Below are 24,437 nucleotides of genomic sequence, written 5' to 3' on the forward strand. Positions count from 1 at the left end.
CAACATTTCTATCTTCTCTCATCTCTTCACCTCTAGTCATTTCCACCAATAGGACTGGAAACGGGCCACCAAGCCTTCTACTTTAACCACAGGCGTACTGAGGGCCAATAAAAGGCACAGAAGCATTTCTTGATCCGGGGCTGAGAACTGCATGCACAGGGACCTCGTGGCGCAACGGTAGGGTGTCTGACTCCAGATCAGAAGGTTGCGTGTTCAAATCACGTCGGGGTCACTCTTTGACATTTTTTTCCCCACCAAGTCTATATCTCTGACTTCTAAAGCAAAGCCAAAAGAAGGGCGCTTTGCATTGGCCGGGAATCGAACCCGGGCCTCCCGCGTGGCAGGCGAGAATTCTACCACTGAACCACCAATGCTTCACTTACATAGGCTGAGCAGAGAGCCCTGCCGTAGACAGTAGTGATGAGGCCCATGCATTCGCATGGGACACCTATGAACAAAGTTTGCATGGCAAGCCTTGGACTGCCAAACGTTCACATGCTGATGGCAGGAATCAGATGCAGGAGACTGAAACTATGAATGTTTCTGCTTTTGCTAAGGACAGTGGTTTGGGGCCAGTGTTGTGCTTGACAGAGCACGACATCAGCCTGCTCTCTGGCTGCTCCCGGGAGAAGTGGCTGACAGAAAGCACCCTCCAGACCACCAGCAATCTTGTGTTTCACAACATGCCACTGTCACTGGACTTTCCTTCTGGGACAGCCTAGTCACTGACCTGGCCAGATTCCCTGTCCTCCCCAAAATCCTGGGGAGAAACGGGCAGAGTTCTGCGCCCTGCGCCCTCTTTCGCGTACCTAACGCGCTCCCAACGCGCCCTACAGCCCTGGTCGGGCACAGCCCTGGTCGGGCTCATACCACTGGGGCCTCTGCCGAGGAAGAGCCCCGGAAGCCTAGGGCCAGGCCTATTGCACAGGCATCTTAGACCAGGCCATTCCGGGATTGCTGTGTTTCACGTCCTGCCCTTCAACACTCCTGGGAGGGCTTTCCCTGAGAACCCTCATGTCTCTCCCCTCCCAGGAGGCTGTGGTTCTATGCAAAATAGGGGGTGCACCACGGGCCGTCCCCTTTCCTCTCTCTCGCCAATATCTTTCACCAAAGCTGAGCCCTGCAGGTAAATGTATCTATCTGGCTGAGGGGCCAGGGAGGGCCTTTGCCTGCAGTCTTACAAGCCAGAGTGCAGAGAAGGCAGCAGCTCTGGGACCGGGACTCTGCTCAAAGACATATCTAACATGCCACAGTGGAGCTGAGATGGGCAAGACACGTGTCTCACAGGCTGGCAGCACACCAAGACAGTGGCAGGAAACTATGCTAACAAGGAAAGAGAAAAGTCACGTGTCTCGTGGCCTTCCCACCATTAGACAGTAGTCTGCGCAAGAAAACATCCAACAGTGACAGGACAACCAATCAAATGACAAACGCCGTGCTGAATAAAGTCATCTTACATGACATTTCGTACAAAGGCCCAGATCATGGGGATGATCGCGCAGCAGAAGCAGCAAGTATCAGAGCCACCGAACCTGGGGTGAGTTACACGAGGAGAAAGGGCGACATGGGGACAGGGGCTATGGGCTCAGGGAACAGCTACCACAATGCAACCTCGGGTGTGGGGATGCCACTCATTGCGGGTACTGCCCTGGGATTTCCTTTTAGAAAGAATCGCTGGTTAAAGTGTAGTGCACAAAAAACCCAACTCCTCGATTACACTATTAGATAACATCCTTTAACTGCCCCACCCACCCTGTGTGAGTCTCACCCACTTCCCGCCTGCTCCCTCTAGTCTGAGAGTTGTATCTCCACAAAAAACACACAGTGGGGCTCAATGAGCTGCTCATGTCTGACATGGACACCTAAGCAGTGCTGGATTCACAACCTGAAAGCCTGCAAAGGAAAGTGTGCCCGGCAGAAGATAAGCTGCCTGGCAACTCAGAACCTTCTTCTAAGAGAAGTAAGACATGTCACAATGGAGTCTAAGCCTACCTGTCTTATGCCAGGACCTTAGAGCTGCAGGCAGGAGCACAAAGGTAAAAACATATATTGAGTCCCAACACGCTCACTGCGGTGGTTGGTCTCTGTGGCGCAATCGGTTAGCGCGTTCGGCTGTTAACTGAAAGGTTGGTGGTTCAAGCCCACCCAGGGACGTATGCTTTTGCCTACATCAAGTCCTGAATTAAAACACAGCTGTCTGGCTTTGCTCTTAGAGCTCTCGCTTTGCCTGCATGACATGCTCTATCTCAACATTTCTATCTTCTCTCATCTCTTCACCTCTAGTCATTTCCACCAATAGGACTGGAAACGGGACACCAAGCCTTCTACTTTAACCACAGGCGTACTGAGGGCCAATAAAAGGCACAGAAGCATTTCTTGATCCGGGGCTGAGAACTGCATGCACAGGGACCTCGTGGCGCAACGGTAGCGCGTCTGACTCCAGATCAGAAGGTTGCGTGTTCAAATCACGTCGGGGTCCCTCTTTGACATTTTTTTACCCACCAAGTCTATATCTCTGACTTCTAAAGCAAAGCCAAAAGAAGGGCGCTTTGCATTGGCCGGGAATCGAACCCGGGCCTCCCGCGTGGCAGGCAAGAATTCTACCACTGAACCACCAATGCTTCACTTACATAGGCTGAGCAGAGAGCCCTGCCGTAGACAGTAGTGATGAGGCCCATGCATTCGCATGGGACACCTATGAACAAAGTTTGCATGGCAAGCCTTGGACTGCCAAACGTTCACATGCTGATGGCAGGAATCAGATGCAGGAGACTGAAACTATGAATGTTTCTGCTTTTGCTAAGGACAGTGGTTTGGGGCCAGTGTTGTGCTTGACAGAGCACAACATCAGCCTGCTCTCTGGCTGCTCCCGGGAGAAGTAGCTGACAGAAAGCACCCTCCAGACCACCAGCAATCTTGTGTTTCACAACATGCCACTGTCACTGGACTTTCCTTCTGGGAAAGCCTAGTCACTGACCTGGCCAGATTCCCTGTCCTCCCCAAAATCCGGGCGAGAAACGGACAGAGTTCTGCACCCTGCGCCCTCTTTCGCTTCCCTAACGTGCTCCCAACGCGCCCTACAGCCCTGGTCGGGCACAGCCCTGGTCGGGCTCATACCACTGGGGCCTCTGCCGAGGAAGAGCCCCGGAAGCCTAGGGCCAGGCCTATTGCACAGGCATCTTAGACCAGGCCATTCCGGGATTGCTGTGTTTCACGTCCTGCCCTTCAACACTCCTGGGAGGGCTTTCCCTGAGAACCCTCAAGTCTCTGCCCTCCCAGGAGGCTGTGGTTCTATGCAAAATAGGGGGTGCACCACGGTCCGTCCCCTTTCCTCTCTCTCGCCAATATCTTTCACCAAAGCTGAGCCCTGCAGGTAAATGTATCTATCTGGCTGAGGGGCCAGGGTGGGCCTTTGGCTGCAGTCTTACAAGCCAGAGTGCAGAGAAGGCAGCAGCTCTGGGACCGGGACTCTGCTCAAAGACATATCTAACATGCCACAGTGGAGCTGAGATGGGCAAGACACGTGTCTCACAGGCTGGCAGCACACCAAGACAGTGGCAGGAAACTATGCTAACAAGGAAAGAGAAAAGTCATGTGTCTCGTGGCCTTCCCACCATTAGACAGTAGTCTGCGCAAGAAAACATCCAACAGTGACAGGACAACCAAGCAAATGACAAACGCTGTGCTGAATAAAGTCATCTTACATGACATTTCGTACAAAGGCCCAGATCATGGGGATGATCGTGCAGCAGAAGCAGCAAGTATCAGAGCCACCGAACCTGGGGTGAGTTACCCGAGGAGAAAGGGCGACATGGGGACAGGGGCTATGGGCTCAGGGAACAGCTACCACAATGCAACCTCGGGTGTGGGGATGCCACTCATTGCGGGTACTGCCCTGGGATTTCCTTTTAGAAAGAATCGCTGGTTAAAGTGTAGTGCACAAAAAACCCAACTCCTCGATTACACTATTAGATAACATCCTTTAACTGCCCCACCCACCCTGTGTGAGTCTCACCCACTTCCCGCCTGCTCCCTCTAGTCTGAGAGTTGTATCTCCACAAAAAACACACAGTGGGGCTCAATGAGCTGCTCATGTCTGACATGGACACCTAAGCAGTGCTGGATTCACAACCTGAAAGCCTGCAAAGGAAAGTGTGCCCGGCAGAAGATAAGCTGCCTGGCAACTCAGAACCTTCTTCTAAGAGAAGTAAGACATGTCACAATGGAGTCTAAGCCTACCTGTCTTATGCCAGGACCTTAGAGCTGCAGGCAGGAGCACAAAGGTAAAAACATATATTGAGTCCCAAAACGCTCACTGCAGTGGTTGGTCTCTGTGGCGCAATCGGTTAGCGCGTTCGGCTGTTAACCGAAAGGTTGGTGGTTCAAGCCCACCCAGGGACATATGCTTTTGCCTACATCAAGTCCTGAATTAAAACACCGCTGTCTGGCTTTGCTCTTAGAGCTCTCGCTTTGCCTGCGTGACATGCTCTATCTCAACATTTCTATCTTCTCTCATCTCTTCACCTCTAGTCATTTCCACCAATAGGACTGGAAACGGGACACCAAGCCTTCTACTTTAACCACAGGCGTACTGAGGGCCAATAAAAGGCACAGAAGCATTTCTTGATCGGGGGCTGAGAGTTGCATGCACAGGGACCTCGTGGCGCAACGGTAGCGCGTCTGACTCCAGATCAGAAGGTTGCGTGTTCAAATCACGTCGGGATCACTCTTTGACATTTTTTTCCCCACCAAGTCTATATCTCTGACTTCTAAAGCAAAGCCAAAAGAAGGGCGCTTTGCATTGGCCAGGAATCGAACCCGGGCCTCCCGCGTGGCAGGCGAGAATTCTACCACTGAACCACCAATGCTTCACTTACATAGGCTGAGCAGAGAGCCCTGCCGTAGACAGTAGTGATGAGGCCCATGCATTCGCATGGGACACCTATGAACAAAGTTTGCATGGCAAGCCTTGGACTGCCAAACGTTCACATGCTGATGGCAGGAATCAGATGCAGGAGACTGAAACTATGAATGTTTCTGCTTTTGCTAAGGACAGTGGTTTGGGGCCAGTGTTGTGCTTGACAGAGCACGACATCAGCCTGCTCTCTGGCTGCTCCCGGGAGAAGTGGCTGACAGAAAGCACCCTCCAGACCACCAGCAATCTTGTGTTTCACAACATGCCACTGTCACTGGACTTTCCTTCTGGGAAAGCCTAGTCACTGACCTGGCCAGATTCCCTGTCCTCCCCAAAATCCTGGGGAGAAACGGGCAGAGTTCTGCGCCCTGCGCCCTCTTTCGCGTCCCTAACGCGCTCCCAACGCGCCCTACAGGCCTGGTCGGGCTCATACCACTGGGGCCTCTGCCGAGGAAGAGCCCCGGAAGCCTAGGGCCAGGCCTATTGCACAGGCATCTTAGACCAGGCCATTCCGGGATTGCTGTGTTTCACGTCCTGCCCTTCAACACTCCTGGGAGGGCTTTCCCTGAGAACCCTCATGTCTCTGCCCTCCCAGGAGGCTGTGGTTCTATGCAAAATAGGGGGTGCACCACGGGCCGTCCCCTTTCCTCTCTCTCGCCAATATCTTTCACCAAAGCTGAGCCCTGCAGGTAAATGTATCTATCTGGCTGAGGGTCCAGGGAGGGCCTTTGCCTGCAGTCTTACAAGCCAGAGTGCAGAGAAGGCAGCAGCTCTGGGACCGGGACTCTGCTCAAAGACATATCTAACATGCCACAGTGGAGCTGAGATGGGCAAGACACGTGTCTCACAGGCAGGCAGCACAACAAGACAGTGGCAGGAAACTATGCTAACAAGGAAAGAGAAAAGTCACGTGTCTCGTGGCCTTCCCACCATTAGACAGTAGTCTGCGCAAGAAAACATCCAACAGTGACAGGACAACCAAGCAAATGACAAACGCTGTGCTGAATAAAGTCATCTTACATGACATTTCGTACAAAGGCCCAGATCATGGGGATGATCGCGCAGAAGCAGCAAGTATCAGAGCCACCGAACCTGAGGTGAGTTACACGAGGAGAAAGGGCGACATGGGGACAGGGGCTAGGGGCTCAGGGAACAGCTACCACAATGCAACCTCGGGTGTGGGGATGCCACTCATTGCGGGTACTGCCCTGGGATTTCCTTTTAGAAAGAATCGCTGGTTAAAGTGTAGTGCACAAAAAACCCAACTCCTCGATTACACTATTAGATAACATCCTTTAACTGCCCCACCCACCCTGTGTGAGTCTCACCCACTTCCCGCCTGCTCCCTCTAGTCTGAGAGTTGTATCTCCACAAAAAACACACAGTGGGGCTCAATGAGCTGCTCATGTCTGACATGGACACCTAAGCAGTGCTGGATTCACAACCTGAAAGCCTGCAAAGGAAAGTGTGCCCGGCAGAAGATAAGCTGCCTGGCAACTCAGAACCTTCTTCTAAGAGAAGTAAGACATGTCACAATGGAGTCTAAGCCTACCTGTCTTATGCCAGGACCTTAGAGCTGCAGGCAGGAGCACAAAGGTAAAAACATATATTGAGTCCCAACACGCTCACTGCGGTGGTTGGTCTCTGTGGCGCAATCGGTTAGCACGTTAGGCTGTTAACCGAAAGGTTGGTGGTTCAAGCCCACCCAGGGACGTATGCTTTTGCCTACATCAAGTCCTGAATTAAAACACAGCTGTCTGGCTTTGCTCTTAGAGCTCTCGCTTTGCCTGCGTGACATGCTCTATCTCAACATTTCTATCTTCTCTCATCTCTTCACCTCTAGTCATTTCCACCAATAGGACTGGAAACGGGACACCAAGCCTTCTACTTTAACCACAGGCGTACTGAGGGCCAATAAAAGGCACAGAAGCATTTCTTGATCCGGGGCTGAGAACTGCATGCACAGGGACCTCGTGGCGCAACGGTAGCGCGTCTGACTCCAGATCAGACGGTTGCGTGTTCAAATCACGCCGGGGTCACTCTTTGACATTTTTTTCCCCACCAAGTCTATATCTCTGACTTCTAAAGCAAAGCCAAAAGAAGGGCGCTTTGCATTGGCCGGAATCGAACCCGGGCCTCCCGCATGGCAGGCGAGAATTCTACCACTGAACCACCAATGCTTCACTTACATAGACTGAGCAGAGAGCCCTGCCGTAGACAGTAGTGATGAGGCCCATGCATTCGCATGGGACACCTATGAACAAAGTTTGCATGGCAAGCCTTGGACTGCCAAACGTTCACATGCTGATGGCAGGAATCAGATGCAGGAGACTGAAACTATGAATGTTTCTGCTTTTGCTAAGGACAGTGGTTTGGGGCCAGTGTTGTGCTTGACAGAGCACGACATCAGCCTGCTCTCTGGCTGCTCCCGGGAGAAGTGGCTGACAGAAAGCACCCTCCAGACCACCAGCAATCTTGTGTTTCACAACATGCCACTGTCACTGGACTTTCCTTCTGGGAAAGCCTAGTCACTGACCTGGCCAGATTCCCTGTCCTCCCCAAAATCCTGGGGAGAAACGGGCAGAGTTCTGCGCCCTGCGCCCTCTTTCGCGTCCCTAACGCGCTCCCAACGCGCCCTACAGCCCTGGTCGGGCACAGCCCTGGTCGGGCTCATACCACTGGGGCCTCTGCCGAGGAAGAGCCCCGGAAGCCTAGGGCCAGGCCTATTGCACAGGCATCTTAGACCAGGCCATTCCGGGATTGCTGTGTTTCACGTCCTGCCCTTCAACACTCCTGGGAGGGCTTTCCCTGAGAACCCTTATGTCTCTGCCCTCCCAGGAGGCTGTGGTTCTATGCAAAATAGGGGGTGCACCACGGGCTGTCCCCTTTCCTCTCTCTCGCCAATATCTTTCACCAAAGCTGAGCCCTGCAGGTAAATGTATCTATCTGGCTGAGGGGCCAGGGAGGGCCTTTGCCTGCAGTCTTACAAGCCAGAGTGCAGAGAAGGCAGCAGCTCTGGGACCGGGACTCTGCTCAAAGACATATCTAACATGCCACAGTGGAGCTGAGATGGGCAAGACACGTGTCTCACAGGCAGGCAGCACAACAAGACAGTGGCAGGAAACTATGCTAACAAGGAAAGAGAAAAGTCACGTGTCTCGTGGCCTTCCCACCATTAGACAGTAGTCTGCACAAGAAAACATCCAACAGTGACAGGACAACCAAGCAAATGACAAACGCTGTGCTGAATAAAGTCATCTTACATGACATTTCGTACAAAGGCCCAGATCCTGGGGATGATCGCGCAGAAGCAGCAAGTATCAGAGCCACCGAACCTGAGGTGAGTTACACGAGGAGAAAGGGCGACATGGGGACAGGGGCTAGGGGCTCAGGGAACAGCTACCACAATGCAACCTCGGGTGTGGGGATGCCACTCATTGCGGGTACTGCCCTGGGATTTCCTTTTAGAAAGAATCGCTGGTTAAAGTGTAGTGCACAAAAAACCCAACTCCTCGATTACACTATTAGATAACATCCTTTAACTGCCCCACCCACCCTGTGTGAGTCTCACCCACTTCCCGTCTGCTCCCTCTAGTCTGAGAGTTGTATCTCCACAAAAAACACACAGTGGGGCTCAATGAGCTGCTCATGTCTGACATGGACACCTAAGCAGTGCTGGATTCACAACCTGAAAGCCTGCAAAGGAAAGTGTGCCCGGCAGAAGATAAGCTGCCTGGCAACTCAGAACCTTCTTCTAAGAGAAGTAAGACATGTCACAATGGAGTCTAAGCCTACCTGTCTTATGCCAGGACCTTAGAGCTGCAGGCAGGAGCACAAAGGTAAAAACATATATTGAGTCCCAACACGCTCACTGCGGTGGTTGGTCTCTGTGGCGCAATCCGTTAGCGCGTTCGGCTGTTAACCGAAAGGTTGGTGGTTCAAGTCCACCCAGGGACGTATGCTTTTGCCTACATCAAGTCCTGAATTAAAACACAGCTGTCTGGCTTTGCTCTTAGAGCTCTCGCTTTGCCTGAGTGACATGCTCTATCTCAACATTTCTATCTTCTCTCATCTCTTCACCTCTAGTCATTTCCACCAATAGGACTGGAAACGGGCCACCAAGCCTTCTACTTTAACCACAGGCGTACTGAGGGCCAATAAAAGGCACAGAAGCATTTCTTGATCCGGGGCTGAGAACTGCACGCACAGGGACCTCGTGGCGCAACGGTAGCGCGTCTGACTCCAGATCAGAAGGTTGCGTGTTCAAATCACGTCGGGGTCACTCTTTGACATTTTTTTCCCCACCAAGTCTATATCTCTGACTTCTAAAGCAAAGCCAAAAGAAGGGCGCTTTGCATTGGCCGGGAATCGAACCCGGGCCTCCCGCGTGGCAGGCGAGAATTCTACCACTGAACCACCAATGCTTCACTTACATAGGCTGAGCAGAGAGCCCTGCCGTAGACAGTAGTGATGAGGCCCATGCATTCGCATGGGACACCTATGAACAAAGTTTGCATGGCAAGCCTTGGACTGCCAAACGTTCACATGCTGATGGCAGGAATCAGATGCAGGAGACTGAAACTATGAATGTTTCTGCTTTTGCTAAGGACAGTGGTTTGGGGCCAGTGTTGTGCTTGACAGAGCACGACATCAGCCTGCTCTCTGGCTGCTCCCGGGAGAAGTGGCTGACAGAAAGCACCCTCCAGACCACCAGCAATCTTGTGTTTCACAACATGCCACTGTCACTGGACTTTCCTTCTGGGAAAGCCTAGTCACTGACCTGGCCAGATTCCCTGTCCTCCCCAAAATCCTGGGGAGAAACGGGCAGAGTTCTGCGCCCTGCGCCCTCTTTCGCGTCCCTAACGCGCTCCCAACGCGCCCTACAGCCCTGGTCGGGCACAGCCCTGGTCGGGCTCATACCACTGGGGCCTCTGCCGAGGAAGAGCCCCGGAAGCCTAGGGCCAGGCCTATTGCACAGGCATCTTAGACCAGGCCATTCCGGGATTGCTGTGTTTCACGTCCTGCCATTCAACACTCCTGGGAGGGCTTTCCCTGAGAACCCTCATGTCTCTGCCCTCCCAGGAGGCTGTGGTTCTATGCAAAATAGGGGGTGCACCACGGGCCGTCCCCTTTCCTCTCTCTCGCCAATATCTTTCACCAAAGCTGAGCCCTGCAGGTAAATGTATCTATCTGGCTGAGGGGCCAGGGAGGGCCTTTGCCTGCAGTCTTACAAGCCAGAGTGCAGAGAAGGCAGCAGCTCTGGGACCGGGACTCTGCTCAAAGACATATCTAACATGCCACAGTGGAGCTGAGATGGGCAAGACACGTGTCTCACAGGCTGGCAGCACACCAAGACAGTGGCAGGAAACTATGCTAACAAGGAAAGAGAAAAGTCACGTGTCTCGTGGCCTTCCCACCATTAGACAGTAGTCTGCGCAAGAAAACATCCAACAGTGACAGGACAACCAAGCAAATGACAAACGCCGTGCTGAATAAAGTCATCTTACATGACATTTTGTACAAAGGCCCAGATCATGGGGATGATCGCGCAGCAGAAGCAGCAAGTATCAGAGCCGCCGAACCTGGGGTGAGTTACACGAGGAGAAAGGGCGACATGGGGACAGTGGCTATGGGCTCAGGGAACAGCTACCACAATGCAACCTCGGGTGTGGGGATGCCACTCATTGCGGGTACTGCCCTGGGATTTCCTTTTAGAAAGAATCGCTGGTTAAAGTGTAGTGCACAAAAAACCCAACTCCTCGATTACACTATTAGATAACATCCTTTAACTGCCCCACCCACCCTGTGTGAGTCTCACCCACTTCCCGCCTGCTCCCTCTAGTCTGAGAGTTGTATCTCCACAAAAAACACACAGTGGGGCTCAATGAGCTGCTCATGTCTGACATGGACACCTAAGCAGTGCTGGATTCACAACCTGAAAGCCTGCAAAGGAAAGTGTGCCCGGCAGAAGATAAGCTGCCTGGCAACTCAGAACCTTCTTCTAAGAGAAGTAAGACATGTCACAATGGAGTCTAAGCCTACCTGTCTTATGCCAGGACCTTAGAGCTGCAGGCAGGAGCACAAAGGTAAAAACATATATTGAGTCCCAACACACTCACTGTGGTGGTTGGTCTCTGTGGCGCAATCGGTTAGCGCGTTCGGTTGTTAACCGAAAGGTTGGTGGTTCAAGCCCACCCAGGGACGTATGCTTTTGCCTACATCAAGTCCTGAATTAAAACACAGCTGTCTGGCTTTGCTCTTAGAGCTCTCGCTTTGCCTGCGTGACATGCTCTATCTCAACATTTCTATCTTCTCTCATCTCTTCACCTCTAGTCATTTCCACCAATAGGACTGGAAACGGGACACCAAGCCTTCTACTTTAACCACAGGCGTACTGAGGGCCAATAAAAGGCACAGAAGCATTTCTTGATCCGGGGCTGAGAACTGCATGCACAGGGACCTCGTGGCGCAACGGTAGCGCGTCTGACTCCAGATCAGAAGGTTGCGTGTTCAAATCACGTCGGGGTCACTCTTTGACATTTTTTTCCCCACCAAGTCTATATCTCTGACTTCTAAAGCAAAGCCAAAAGAAGGGCACTTTGCATTGGCCGGGAATCGAACCCGGGCCTCCCGCGTGGCAGGCGAGAATTCTACCACTGAACCACCAATGCTTCACTTACATAGGCTGAGCAGAGAGCCCTGCCGTAGACAGTAGTGATGAGGCCCATGCATTCGCATGGGACACCTATGAACAAAGTTTGCATGGCAAGCCTTGGACTGCCAAACGTTCACATGCTGATGGCAGGAATCAGATGCAGGAGACTGAAACTATGAATGTTTCTGCTTTTGCTAAGGACAGTGGTTTGGGGCCAGTGTTGTGCTTGACAGAGCACGACATCAGCCTGCTCTCTGGCTGCTCCCGGGAGAAGTGGCTGACAGAAAGCACCCTCCAGACCACCAGCAATCTTGTGTTTCACAACATGCCACTGTCACTGGACTTTCCTTCTGGGAAAGCCTAGTCACTGACCTGGCCAGATTCCCTGTCCTCCCCAAAATCCTGGGGAGAAACGGGCAGAGTTCTGCGCCCTGCGCCCTCTTTCGCGTCCCTAACGCGCTCCCAACGCGCCCTACAGCCCTGGTCGGGCACATCCCTGGTCGGGCTCATACCACTGGGGCCTCTGCCGAGGAAGAGCCCCGGAAGCCTAGGGCCAGGCCTATTGCACAGGCATCTTAGACCAGGCCATTCCGGGATTGCTGTGTTTCACGTCCTGCCCTTCAACACTCCTGGGAGGGCTTTCCCTGAGAACCCTCATGTCTCTGCCCTCCCAGGAGGCTGTGGTTCTATGCAAAATAGGGGGTGCACCACGGGCCGTCCCCTTTCCTCTCTCTCGCCAATATCTTTCACCAAAGCTGAGCCCTGCAGGTAAATGTATCTATCTGGCTGTGGGGCCAGGGAGGGCCTTTGCCTGCAGTCTTACAAGCCAGAGTGCAGAGAAGGCAGCAGCTCTGGGACCGGGACTCTGCTCAAAGACATATCTAACATGCCACAGTGGAGCTGAGATGGGCAAGACACGTGTCTCACAGGCAGGCAGCACAACAAGACAGTGGCAGGAAACTATGCTAACAAGGAAAGAGAAAAGTCACGTGTCTCGTGGCCTTCCCACCATTAGACAGTAGTCTGCGCAAGAAAACATCCAACAGTGACAGGACAACCAAGCAAATGACAAACGCTGTGCTGAATAAAGTCATCTTACATGACATTTCGTACAAAGGCCCAGATCATGGGGATGATCGCGCAGAAGCAGCAAGTATCAGAGCCACCGAACCTGAGGTGAGTTACACGAGGAGAAAGGGCGACATGGGGACAGGGGCTAGGGGCTCAGGGAACAGCTACCACAATGCAACCTCGGGTGTGGGGATGCCACTCATTGCGGGTACTGCCCTGGGATTTCCTTTTAGAAAGAATCGCTGGTTAAAGTGTAGTGCACAAAAAACCCAACTCCTCGATTACACTATTAGATAACATCCTTTAACTGCCCCACCCACCCTGTGTGAGTCTCACCCACTTCCCGCCTGCTCCCTCTAGTCTGAGAGTTGTATCTCCACAAAAAACACACAGTGGGGCTCAATGAGCTGCTCATGTCTGACATGGACACCTAAGCAGTGCTGGATTCACAACCTGAAAGCCTGCAAAGGAAAGTGTGCCCGGCAGAAGATAAGCTGCCTGGCAACTCAGAACCTTCTTCTAAGAGAAGTAAGACATGTCACAATGGAGTCTAAGCCTACCTGTCTTATGCCAGGACCTTAGAGCTGCAGGCAGGAGCACAAAGGTAAAAACATATATTGAGTTCCAACACGCTCACTGCGGTGGTTGGTCTCTGTGGCGCAATCGGTTAGCGCGTTCGGTTGTTAACCGAAAGGTTGGTGGTTCAAGCCCACCCAGGGACGTATGCTTTTGCCTACATCAAGTCCTGAATTAAAACACAGCTGTCTGGCTTTGCTCTTAGAGCTCTCGCTTTGCCTGCGTGACATGCTCTATCTCAACATTTCTATCTTCTCTCATCTCTTCACCTCTAGTCATTTCCACCAATAGGACTGGAAACGGGACACCAAGCCTTCTACTTTAACCACAGGCGTACTGAGGGCCAATAAAAGTCACAGAAGCATTTCTTGATCCGGGGCTGAGAACTGCATGCACAGGGACCTCGTGGCGCAACGGTGGCGCGTCTGACTCCAGATCAGACGGTTGCGTGTTCAAATCATGTCGGGGTCACTCTTTGACATTTTTTTCCCCACCAAGTCTATATCTCTGACTTCTAAAGCAAAGCCAAAAGAAGGGCGCTTTGCATTGGCCGGAATCGAACCCGGGCCTCCCACGTGGCAGGCGAGAATTCTACCACTGAACCACCAATGCTTCACTTACATAGGCTGAGCAGAGAGCCCTGCCGTAGACAGTAGTGATGAGGCCCATGCATTCGCATGGGACACCTATGAACAAAGTTTGCATGGCAAGCCTTGGACTGCCAAACGTTCACATGCTGATGGCAGGAATCAGATGCAGGAGACTGAAACTATGAATGTTTCTGCTTTTGCTAAGGACAGTGGTTTGGGGCCAGTGTTGTGCTTGACAGAGCACGACATCAGCCTGCTCTCTGGCTGCTCCCGGGAGAAGTGGCTGACAGAAAGCACCCTCCAGACCACCAGCAATCTTGTGTTTCACAACATGCCACTGTCACTGGACTTTCCTTCTGGGAAAGCCTAGTCACTGACCTGGCCAGATTCCCTGTCCTCCCCAAAATCCTGGGGAGAAACGGGCAGAGTTCTGCGCCCTGCGCCCTCTTTCGCGTCCCTAACGCGCTCCCAACGCGCCCTACAGCCCTGGTCGGGCACATCCCTGGTCGGGCTCATACCACTGGGGCCTCTGCCGAGGAAGAGCCCCGGAAGCCTAGGGCCAGCCCTATTGCACAGGCATCTTAGACCAGGCCATTCCGGGATTGCTGTGTTTCACGTCCTGCCCTTCAACACTCCTGGGAGGGCTTTCCCTGAGAACCCTCATGTCTCTGCCCTCCCAGGAGGCTGTGGTTCTATGCAAAATAGGGGGTGCACCACGGGCCGTCCCCTTTCCTCTCTCTCGCCAATATCTTTCACCAAAGCTGAGCCCTGCAGGTAAATGTATCTATCTGGCTGAGGGGCCAGGGAGGGCCTTTGCCTGCAGTCTTACAAACCAGAGTGCAGAGAAGGCAGCAGCTCTGGGACCGGGACTCTGCTCAAAGACATATCTAACATGCCACAGTGGAGCTGAGATGGGCAAGACACGTGTCTCACAGGCTGGCAGCACACCAAGACAGTGGCAGGAAACTATGCTAACAAGGAAAGAGAAAAGTCACGTGTCTCGTGGCCTTCCCACCATTAGACAGTAGTCTGCGCAAGAAAACATCCAACAGTGACAGGACAACCAAGCAAATGACAAACGCCGTGCTGAATAAAGTCATCTTACATGACATTTCGTACAAAGGCCCAGATCATGGGGATGATCGCGCAGCAGAAGCAGCAAGTATCAGAGCCACCGAACCTGGGGTGAGTTACACGAGGAGAAAGGGCGACATGGGGACAGGGGCTATGGGCTCAGGGAACAGCTACCACAATGCAACCTCGGGTGTGGGGATGCCACTCATTGCGGGTACTGCCCTGGGATTTCCTTTTAGAAAGAATCGCTGGTTAAAGTGTAGTGCACAAAAAACCCAACTCCTCGATTACACTATTAGATAACATCCTTTAACTGCCCCACCCACTGTGAGTCTCACCCACTTCCCGCCTGCTCCCTCTACTCTGAGAGTTGTATCTCCACAAAAAACACACAGTGGGGCTCAATGAGCTGCTCATGTCTGACATGGACACCTAAGCAGTGCTGGATTCACAACCTGAAAGCCTGCAAAGGAAAGTGTGCCCGGCAGAAGATAAGCTGCCTGGCAACTCAGAACCTTCTTCTAAGAGAAGTAAGACATGTCACAATGGAGTCTAAGCCTACCTGTCTTATGCCAGGACCTTAGAGCTGCAGGCAGGAGCACAAAGGTAAAAACATATATTGAGTCCCAACACGCTCACTGCGGTGGTTGGTCTCTGTGGCGCAATCGGTTAGCGCGTTAGGCTGTTAACCGAAAGGTTGGTGGTTCAAGCCCACCCAGGGACGTATGCTTTTGCCTACATCAAGTACTGAATTAAAACACAGCTGTCTGGCTTTGCTCTTAGAGCTCTCGCTTTGCCTGCGTGACATGCTCTATCTCAACATTTCTATCATCTCTCATCTCTTCACCTCTAGTCATTTCCACCAATAGGACTGGAAACGGGCCACCAAGCCTTCTACTTTAACCACAGGCGTACTGAGGGCCAATAAAAGGCACAGAAGCATTTCTTGATCCGGGGCTGAGAACTGCATGCACAGGGACCTCGTGGCGCAACGGTAGCGTGTCTGACTCCAGATCTGAAGGTTGCGTGTTCAAATCACGTCGGGGTCACCCTTTGACATTTTTTTCCCCACCAAGTCTATATCTCTGACTTCTAAAGCAAAGCCAAAAGAAGGGCGCTTTGCATTGGCCGGGAATCGAACCCGGGCCTCCCGCGTGGCAGGCGAGAATTATACCACTGAACCACCAATGCTTCACTTACATAGGCTGAGCAGAGAGCCCTGCCGTAGACAGTAGTGATGAGGCCCATGCATTCGCATGGGACACCTATGAACAAAGTTTGCATGGCAAGCCTTGAACTGCCAAACGTTCACATGCTGATGGCAGGAATCAGATGCAGGAGACTGAAACTATGAATGTTTCTGCTTTTGCTAAGGACAGTGGTTTGGGGCCAGTGTTGTGCTTGACAGAGCACGACATCAGCCTGCTCTCTGGCTGCTCCCGGGAGAAGTGGCTGACAGAAAGCACCCTCCAGACCACCAGCAATCTTGTGTTTCACAACATGCCACTGTCACTGGACTTTCCTTCTGGGACAGCCTAGTCACTGACCTGGCCAGATTCCCTGTCCTCCCCAAAATCCTGGGGAGAAACGGGCAGAGTTCTGCGCCCTGCGCCCTCTTTCGCGTCCCTAACGCGCTCCCAACGCGCCCTACAGCCCTGGTCGGGCACAGCCCTGGTCGGGCTCATACCACTGGGGCCTCTGCCGAGGAAGAGCCCCGGAAGCCTAGGGCCAGGCCTATTGCACAGGCATCTTAGACCAGGCCATTCCGGGATTGCTGTGTTTCACGTCCTGCCCTTCAACACTCCTGGGAGGGCTTTCCCTGAGAACCCTCATGTCTCTCCCCTCCCAGGAGGCTGTGGTTCTATGCAAAATAGGGGGTGCACCACGGGCCGTCCCCTTTCCTCTCTCTCGCCAATATCTTTCACCAAAGCTGAGCCCTGCAGGTAAATGTATCTATCTGGCTGAGGGGCCAGGGAGGGCCTTTGCCTGCAGTCTTACAAGCCAGAGTGCAGAGAAGGCAGCAGCTCTGGGACCGGCACTCTGCTCAAAGACATATCTAACATGCCACAGTGGAGCTGAGATGGGCAAGACACGTGTCTCACAGGCTGGCAGCACACCAAGACAGTGGCAGGAAACTACTGTATGCTAACAAGGAAAGAGAAAAGTCACGTGTCTCGTGGCCTTCCCACCATTAGACAGTAGTCTGCGCAAGAAAACATCCAACAGTGACAGGACAACCAAGCAAATGACAAACGCCGTGCTGAATAAAGTCATCTTACATGACATTTTGTACAAAGGCCCAGATCATGGGGATGATCGCGCAGCAGAAGCAGCAAGTATCAGAGCCACCGAACCTGGGGTGAGTTACACGAGGAGAAAGGGCGACATGGGGACAGGGGCTATGGGCTCAGGGAACAGCTACCACAATGCAACCTCGGGTGTGGGGATGCCACTCATTGCGGGTACTGCCCTGGGATTTCCTTTTAGAAAGAATCGCTGGTTAAAGTGTAGTGCACAAAAAACCCAACTCCTCGATTACACTATTAGATAACATCCTTTAACTGCCCCACCCACCCTGTGTGAGTCTCACCCACTTCCCGCCTGCTCCCTCTAGTCTGAGAGTTGTATCTCCACAAAAAACACACAGTGGGGCTCAATGAGCTGCTCATGTCTGACATGGACACCTAAGCAGTGCTGGTTTCACAACCTGAAAGCCTGCAAAGGAAAGTGTGCCCGGCAGAAGATAAGCTGCCTGGCAACTCAGAACCTTCTTCTAAGAGAAGTAAGACATGTCACAATGGAGTCTAAGCCTACCTGTCTTATGCCAGGACCTTAGAGCTGCAGGCAGGAGCACAAAGGTAAAAACATATATTGAGTCCCAACACGCTCACTGCGGTGGTTGGTCTCTGTGGCGCAATCGGTTAGCGCGTTCGGCTGTTAACCGAAAGGTTGGTGGTTCAAGCCCACCCAGGGCCGTATGCTTTTGCCTACATCAAGTCCTGAATTAAAACACAGCTGTCTGGCTTTGCTCTTAGAGCTCTCGCTTTGCCTGCGTGACATGCTCTATCTCAACATTTCTATCTTCTCTCATCTCTTCACCTCTAGTCATTTCCACCAATAGGACTGGAAACGGGACACCAAGCCTTCTACTTTAACCACAGGCGTACTGAGGGCCAATAAAAGGCACAGAAGCATTTCTTGATCCGGGGCTGAGAACTGCATGCACAGGGACCTCGTGGCGCAACGGTAGGGTGTCTGACTCCAGATCAGAAGGTTGCGTGTTCAAATCACGTCGGGGTCACTCTTTGACATTTTTTTCCCCACCAAGTCTATATCTCTGACTTCTAAAGCAAAGGCAAAAGAAGGGCGCTTTGCATTGGCCGGGAATCGAACCCGGGCCTCCCGCGTGGCAGGCGAGAATTCTACCACTGAACCACCAATGCTTCACTTACATAGGCTGAGCAGAGAGCCCTGCCGTAGACAGTAGTGATGAGGCCCATGCATTCGCATGGGACACCTATGAACAAAGTTTGCATGGCAAGCCTTGGACTGCCAAACGTTCACATGCTGATGGCAGGAATCAGATGCAGGAGACTGAAACTATGAATGTTTCTGCTTTTGCTAAGGACAGTGGTTTGGGGCCAGTGTTGTGCTTGACAGAGCACGACATCAGCCTGCTCTCTGGCTGCTCCCGGGAGAAGTGGCTGACAGAAAGCACCCTCCAGACCACCAGCAATCTTGTGTTTCACAACATGCCACTGTCACTGGACTTTCCTTCTGGGACAGCCTAGTCACTGACCTGGCCAGATTCCCTGTCCTCCCCAAAATCCTGGGGAGAAACGGGCAGAGTTCTGCGCCCTGCGCCCTCTTTCGCGTCCCTAACGCGCTCCCAACGCGCCCTACAGCCCTGGTCGGGCACAGCCCTGGTCGGGCTCATACCACTGGGGCCTCTGCCGAGGAAGAGCCCCGGAAGCCTAGGGCCAGGCCTATTGCACAGGCATCTTAGACCAGGCCATTCCGGGATTGCTGTGTTTCACGTCCTGCCCTTCAACACTCCTGGGAGGGCTTTCCCTGAGAACCCTCATGTCTCTCCCCTCCCAGGAGGCTGTGGTTCTATGCAAAATAGGGGGTGCACCACGGGCCGTCCCCTTTCCTCTCTCTCGCCAATATCTTTCACCAAAGCTGAGCCCTGCAGGTAAATGTATCTATCTGGCTGAGGGGCCAGGGAGGGCCTTTGCCTGCAGTCTTACAAGCCAGAGTGCAGAGAAGGCAGCAGCTCTGGGACCGGGACTCTGCTCAAAGACATATCTAACATGCCACAGTGGAGCTGAGATGGGCAAGACACGTGTCTCACAGGCTGGCAGCACACCAAGACAGTGGCAGGAAACTATGCTAACAAGGAAAGAGAAAAGTCACGTGTCTCGTGGCCTTCCCACCATTAGACAGTAGTCTGCGCAAGAAAACATCCAACAGTGACAGGACAACCAAGCAAATGACAAACGCCGTGCTGAATAAAGTCATCTTACATGACATTTCGTACAAAGGCCCAGATCATGGGGATGATCGCGCAGCAGAAGCAGCAAGTATCAGAGCCACCGAACCTGGGGTGAGTTACACGAGGAGAAAGGGCGACATGGGGACAGGGGCTATGGGCTCAGGGAACAGCTACCACAATGCAACCTCGGGTGTGGGGATGCCACTCATTGCGGGTACTGCCCTGGGATTTCCTTTTAGAAAGAATCGCTGGTTAAAGTGTAGTGCACAAAAAACCCAACTCCTCGATTACACTATTAGATAACATCCTTTAACTGCCCCACCCACCCTGTGTGAGTCTCACCCACTTCCCGCCTGCTCCCTCTAGTCTGAGAGTTGTATCTCCACAAAAAAAACACAGTGGGGCTCAATGAGCTGCTCATGTCTGACATGGACACCTAAGCAGTGCTGGATTCACAACCTGAAAGCCTGCAAAGGAAAGTGTGCCCGGCAGAAGATAAGCTGCCTGGCAACTCAGAACCTTCTTCTAAGAGAAGTAAGACATGTCACAATGGAGTCTAAGCCTACCTGTCTTATGCCAGGACCTTAGAGCTGCAGGCAGGAGCACAAAGGTAAAAACATATATTGAGTCCCAACACGCTCACTGCGGTGGTTGGTCTCTGTGGCGCAATCGGTTAGCGCGTTCGGCTGTTAACTGAAAGGTTGGTGGTTCAACCCCACCCAGAGACGTATGCTTTTGCCTACATCAAGTCCTGAATTAAAACACAGCTGTCTGGCTTTGCTCTTAGAGCTCTCGCTTTGCCTGCGTGACATGCTCTATCTCAACATTTCTATCTTCTCTCATCTCTTCACCTCTAGTCATTTCCACCAATAGGACTGGAAACGGGACACCAAGCCTTCTACTTTAACCACAGGCGTACTGAGGGCCAATAAAAGGCACAGAAGCATTTCTTGATCCGGGGCTGAGAACTGCATGCACAGGGACCTCGTGGCGCAACGGTAGCGCGTCTGACTCCAGATCAGAAGGTTGCGTGTTCAAATCACGTCGGGGTCCCTCTTTGACATTTTTTTACCCACCAAGTCTATATCTCTGACTTCTAAAGCAAAGCCAAAAGAAGGGCGCTTTGCATTGGCCGGGAATCGAACCCGGGCCTCCCGCGTGGCAGGCAAGAATTCTACCACTGAACCACCAATGCTTCACTTATATAGGCTGAGCAGAGAGCCCTGCCGTAGACAGTAGTGATGAGGCCCATGCATTCGCATGGGACACCTATGAACAAAGTTTGCATGGCAAGCCTTGGACTGCCAAACGTTCACATGCTGATTGCAGGAATCAGATGCAGGAGACTGAAACTATGAATGTTTCTGCTTTTGCTAAGGACAGTGGTTTGGGGCCAGTGTTGTGCTTGACAGAGCACGACATCAGCCTGCTCTCTGGCTGCTCCCGGGAGAAGTGGCTGACAGAAAGCACCCTCCAGACCACCAGCAATCTTGTGTTTCACAACATGCCACTGTCACTGGACTTTCCTTCTGGGAAAGCCTAGTCACTGACCTGGCCAGATTCCCTGTCCTCCCCAAAATCCTGGGGAGAAACGGGCAGAGTTCTGCGCCCTGCGCCCTCTTTCGCGTCCCTAACGCGCTCCCAACGCGCCCTACAGCCCTGGTCGGGCACAGCCCTGGTCGGGCTCATACCACTGGGGCCTCTGCCGAGGAAGAGCCCCGGAAGCCTAGGGCCAGGCCTATTGCACAGGCATCTTAGACCAGGCCATTCCGGGATTGCTGTGTTTCACGTCCTGCCCTTCAACACTCCTGGGAGGGCTTTCCCTGAGAACCCTCATGTCTCTGCCCTCCCAGGAGGCTGTGGTTCTATGCAAAATAGGGGGTGCACCACGGGCCGTCCCCTTTCCTCTCTCTCGCCAATATCTTTCACCAAAGCTGAGCCCTGCAGGTAAATGTATCTATCTGGCTGAGGGGCCAGGGAGGGCCTTTGCCTGCAGTCTTACAAGCCAGAGTGCAGAGAAGGCAGCAGCTCTGGGACCGGGACTCTGCTCAAAGACATATCTAACATGCCACAGTGGAGCTGAGATGGGCAAGACACGTGTCTCACAGGCAGGCAGCACAACAAGACAGTGGCAGGAAACTATGCTAACAAGGAAAGAGAAAAGTCACGTGTCTCGTGGCCTTCCCACCATTAGACAGTAGTCTGCGCAAGAAAACATCCAACAGTGACAGGACAACCAAGCAAATGACAAACGCTGTGCTGAATAAAGTCATCTTACATGACATTTCGTACAAAGGCCCAGATCATGGGGATGATCGCGCAGAAGCAGCAAGTATCAGAGCCACCGAACCTGAGGTGAGTTACACGAGGAGAAAGGGCGACATGGGGACAGGGGCTAGGGGCTCAGGGAACAGCTACCACAATGCAACCTCGGGTGTGGGGATGCCACTCATTGCGGGTACTGCCCTGGGATTTCCTTTTAGAAAGAATCGCTGGTTAAAGTGTAGTGCACAAAAAACCCAACTCCTCGATTACACTATTAGATAACATCCTTTAACTGCCCCACCCACCCTGTGTGAGTCTCACCCACTTCCCGCCTGCTCCCTCTAGTCTGAGAGTTGTATCTCCACAAAAAACACACAGTGGGGCTCAATGAGCTGCTCATGTCTGACATGGACACCTAAGCAGTGCTGGATTCACAACCTGAAAGCCTGCAAAGGAAAGTGTGCCCGGCAGAAGATAAGCTGCCTGGCAACTCAGAACCTTCTTCTAAGAGAAGTAAGACATGTCACAATGGAGTCTAAGCCTACCTGTCTTATGCCAGGACCTTAGAGCTGCAGGCAGGAGCACAAAGGTAAAAACATATATTGAGTCCCAACACGCTCACTGCGGTGGTTGGTCTCTGTGGCGCAATCGGTTAGCGCGTTCGGCTGTTAACCGAAAGGTTGGTGGTTCAAGCCCACCCAGGGACGTAAGCTTTTGCCTACATCAAGTCCTGAATTAAAACACAGCTGTCTGGCTTTGCTCTTAGAGCTCTCGCTTTGCCTGCGTGACATGCTCTATCTCAACATTTCTATCTTCTCTCATCTCTTCACCTCTAGTCATTTCCACCAATAGGACTGGAAACGGGCCACCAAGCCTTCTACTTTAACCACAGGCGTACTGAGGGCCAATAAAAGGCACAGAAGCATTTCTTGATCCGGGGCTGAGAACTACATGCACAGGGACCTCGTGGCGCAACGGTAGCGCGTCTGACTCCAGATCAGAAGGTTGCGTGTTCAAATCACGTCGGGGTCACTCTTTGACATTTTTTTCCCCACCAAGTCTATATCTCTGACTTCTAAAGCAAAGCCAAAAGAAGGGCGCTTTGCATTGGCCGGGAATCGAACCCGGGCCTCCCGCGTGGCAGGCGAGAATTCTACCACTGAACCACCAATGCATCACTTACATAGGCTGAGCAGAGAGCCCTGCCGTAGACAGTAGGGATGAGGCCCATGCATTCGCATGGGACACCTATGAACAAAGTTTGCATGGCAAGCCTTGGACTGCCAAACGTTCACATGCTGATGGCAGGAATCAGATGCAGGAGACTGAAACTATGAATGTTTCTGCTTTTGCTAAGGACAGTGGTTTGGGGCCAGTGTTGTGCTTGACAGAGCACAACATCAGCCTGCTCTCTGGCTGCTCCCGGGAGAAGTGGCTGACAGAAAGCACCCTCCAGACCACCAGCAATCTTGTGTTTCACAACATGCCACTGTCACTGGACTTTCCTTCTGGGAAAGCCTAGTCACTGACCTGGCCAGATTCCCTGTCCTCCCCAAAATCCGGGCGAGAAACGGACAGAGTTCTGCGCCCTGCGCCCTCTTTCGCTTCCCTAACGTGCTCCCAACGCGCCCTACAGCCCTGGTCGGGCACAGCCCTGGTCGGGCTCATACCACTGGGGCCTCTGCCGAGGAAGAGCCCCGGAAGCCTAGGGCCAGGCCTATTGCACAGGCATCTTAGACCAGGCCATTCCGGGATTGCTGTGTTTCACGTCCTGCCCTTCAACACTCCTGGGAGGGCTTTCCCTGAGAACCCTCAAGTCTCTGCCCTCCCAGGAGGCTGTGGTTCTATGCAAAATAGGGGGTGCACCACGGTCCGTCCCCTTTCCTCTCTCTCGCCAATATCTTTCACCAAAGCTGAGCCCTGCAGGTAAATGTATCTATCTGGCTGAGGGGCCAGGGTGGGCCTTTGCCTGCAGTCTTACAAGCCAGAGTGCAGAGAAGGCAGCAGCTCTGGGACCGGGACTCTGCTCAAAGACATATCTAACATGCCACAGTGGAGCTGAGATGGGCAAGACACGTGTCTCACAGGCTGGCAGCACACCAAGACAGTGGCAGGAAACTATGCTAACAAGGAAAGAGAAAAGTCATGTGTCTCGTGGCCTTCCCACCATTAGACAGTAGTCTGCGCAAGAAAACATCCAACAGTGACAGGACAACCAAGCAAATGACAAACGCTGTGCTGAATAAAGTCATCTTACATGACATTTCGTACAAAGGCCCAGATCATGGGGATGATCGTGCAGCAGAAGCAGCAAGTATCAGAGCCACCGAACCTGGGGTGAGTTACACGAGGAGAAAGGGCGACATGGGGACAGGGGCTATGGGCTCAGGGAACAGCTACCACAATGCAACCTCGGGTGTGGGGATGCCACTCATTGCGGGTACTGCCCTGGGATTTCCTTTTAGAAAGAATCGCTGGTTAAAGTGTAGTGCACAAAAAACCCAACTCCTCGATTACACTATTAGATAACATCCTTTAACTGCCCCACCCACCCTGTGTGAGTCTCACCCACTTCCCGCCTGCTCCCTCTAGTCTGAGAGTTGTATCTCCACAAAAAACACACAGTGGGGCTCAATGAGCTGCTCATGTCTGACATGGACACCTAAGCAGTGCTGGATTCACAACCTGAAAGCCTGCAAAGGAAAGTGTGCCCGGCAGAAGATAAGCTGCCTGGCAACTCAGAACCTTCTTCTAAGAGAAGTAAGACATGTCACAATGGAGTCTAAGCCTACCTGT

General features: G+C 52.7%; 13 non-coding genes across 13 annotated transcripts; 8 read left to right on the plus strand and 5 right to left on the minus strand.

Moving 5' to 3' along the window:
• Positions 1–303: 303 nt before the first annotated feature.
• TRNAG-GCC (transfer RNA glycine (anticodon GCC)) lies at positions 304–374 on the minus strand. The gene has a single exon. It is a non-coding gene; the product is annotated as a tRNA-Gly (tRNA).
• Positions 375–4,327: 3,953 nt separating this feature from the next.
• TRNAN-GUU (transfer RNA asparagine (anticodon GUU)) lies at positions 4,328–4,401 on the plus strand. Its single transcript has one exon. It is a non-coding gene; the product is annotated as a tRNA-Asn (tRNA).
• A 2,481-nt stretch (positions 4,402–6,882) lies between these two features.
• Positions 6,883–6,954, plus strand: TRNAW-CCA (transfer RNA tryptophan (anticodon CCA)). The gene has a single exon. It is a non-coding gene; the product is annotated as a tRNA-Trp (tRNA).
• A 2,171-nt stretch (positions 6,955–9,125) lies between these two features.
• On the plus strand, positions 9,126–9,197 carry TRNAW-CCA (transfer RNA tryptophan (anticodon CCA)). The gene has a single exon. It is a non-coding gene; the product is annotated as a tRNA-Trp (tRNA).
• A 71-nt stretch (positions 9,198–9,268) lies between these two features.
• On the minus strand, positions 9,269–9,339 carry TRNAG-GCC (transfer RNA glycine (anticodon GCC)). The gene has a single exon. It is a non-coding gene; the product is annotated as a tRNA-Gly (tRNA).
• A 1,706-nt stretch (positions 9,340–11,045) lies between these two features.
• TRNAN-GUU (transfer RNA asparagine (anticodon GUU)) lies at positions 11,046–11,119 on the plus strand. Its single transcript has one exon. It is a non-coding gene; the product is annotated as a tRNA-Asn (tRNA).
• Positions 11,120–11,372: 253 nt separating this feature from the next.
• Positions 11,373–11,444, plus strand: TRNAW-CCA (transfer RNA tryptophan (anticodon CCA)). The gene has a single exon. It is a non-coding gene; the product is annotated as a tRNA-Trp (tRNA).
• Positions 11,445–11,515: 71 nt separating this feature from the next.
• TRNAG-GCC (transfer RNA glycine (anticodon GCC)) lies at positions 11,516–11,586 on the minus strand. Its single transcript has one exon. It is a non-coding gene; the product is annotated as a tRNA-Gly (tRNA).
• Positions 11,587–13,289: 1,703 nt separating this feature from the next.
• On the plus strand, positions 13,290–13,363 carry TRNAN-GUU (transfer RNA asparagine (anticodon GUU)). Its single transcript has one exon. It is a non-coding gene; the product is annotated as a tRNA-Asn (tRNA).
• A 4,890-nt stretch (positions 13,364–18,253) lies between these two features.
• Positions 18,254–18,324, minus strand: TRNAG-GCC (transfer RNA glycine (anticodon GCC)). Its single transcript has one exon. It is a non-coding gene; the product is annotated as a tRNA-Gly (tRNA).
• A 3,950-nt stretch (positions 18,325–22,274) lies between these two features.
• Positions 22,275–22,348, plus strand: TRNAN-GUU (transfer RNA asparagine (anticodon GUU)). The gene has a single exon. It is a non-coding gene; the product is annotated as a tRNA-Asn (tRNA).
• A 253-nt stretch (positions 22,349–22,601) lies between these two features.
• Positions 22,602–22,673, plus strand: TRNAW-CCA (transfer RNA tryptophan (anticodon CCA)). Its single transcript has one exon. It is a non-coding gene; the product is annotated as a tRNA-Trp (tRNA).
• A 71-nt stretch (positions 22,674–22,744) lies between these two features.
• On the minus strand, positions 22,745–22,815 carry TRNAG-GCC (transfer RNA glycine (anticodon GCC)). The gene has a single exon. It is a non-coding gene; the product is annotated as a tRNA-Gly (tRNA).
• Between the last annotated feature and the right edge of the window lie 1,622 nt (positions 22,816–24,437).

The sequence above is a fragment of the Pleurodeles waltl genome, chromosome 4_1 (genome assembly GCF_031143425.1).
Source record: "Pleurodeles waltl isolate 20211129_DDA chromosome 4_1, aPleWal1.hap1.20221129, whole genome shotgun sequence".
Lineage (NCBI taxonomy): Eukaryota > Metazoa > Chordata > Amphibia > Caudata > Salamandridae > Pleurodeles > Pleurodeles waltl.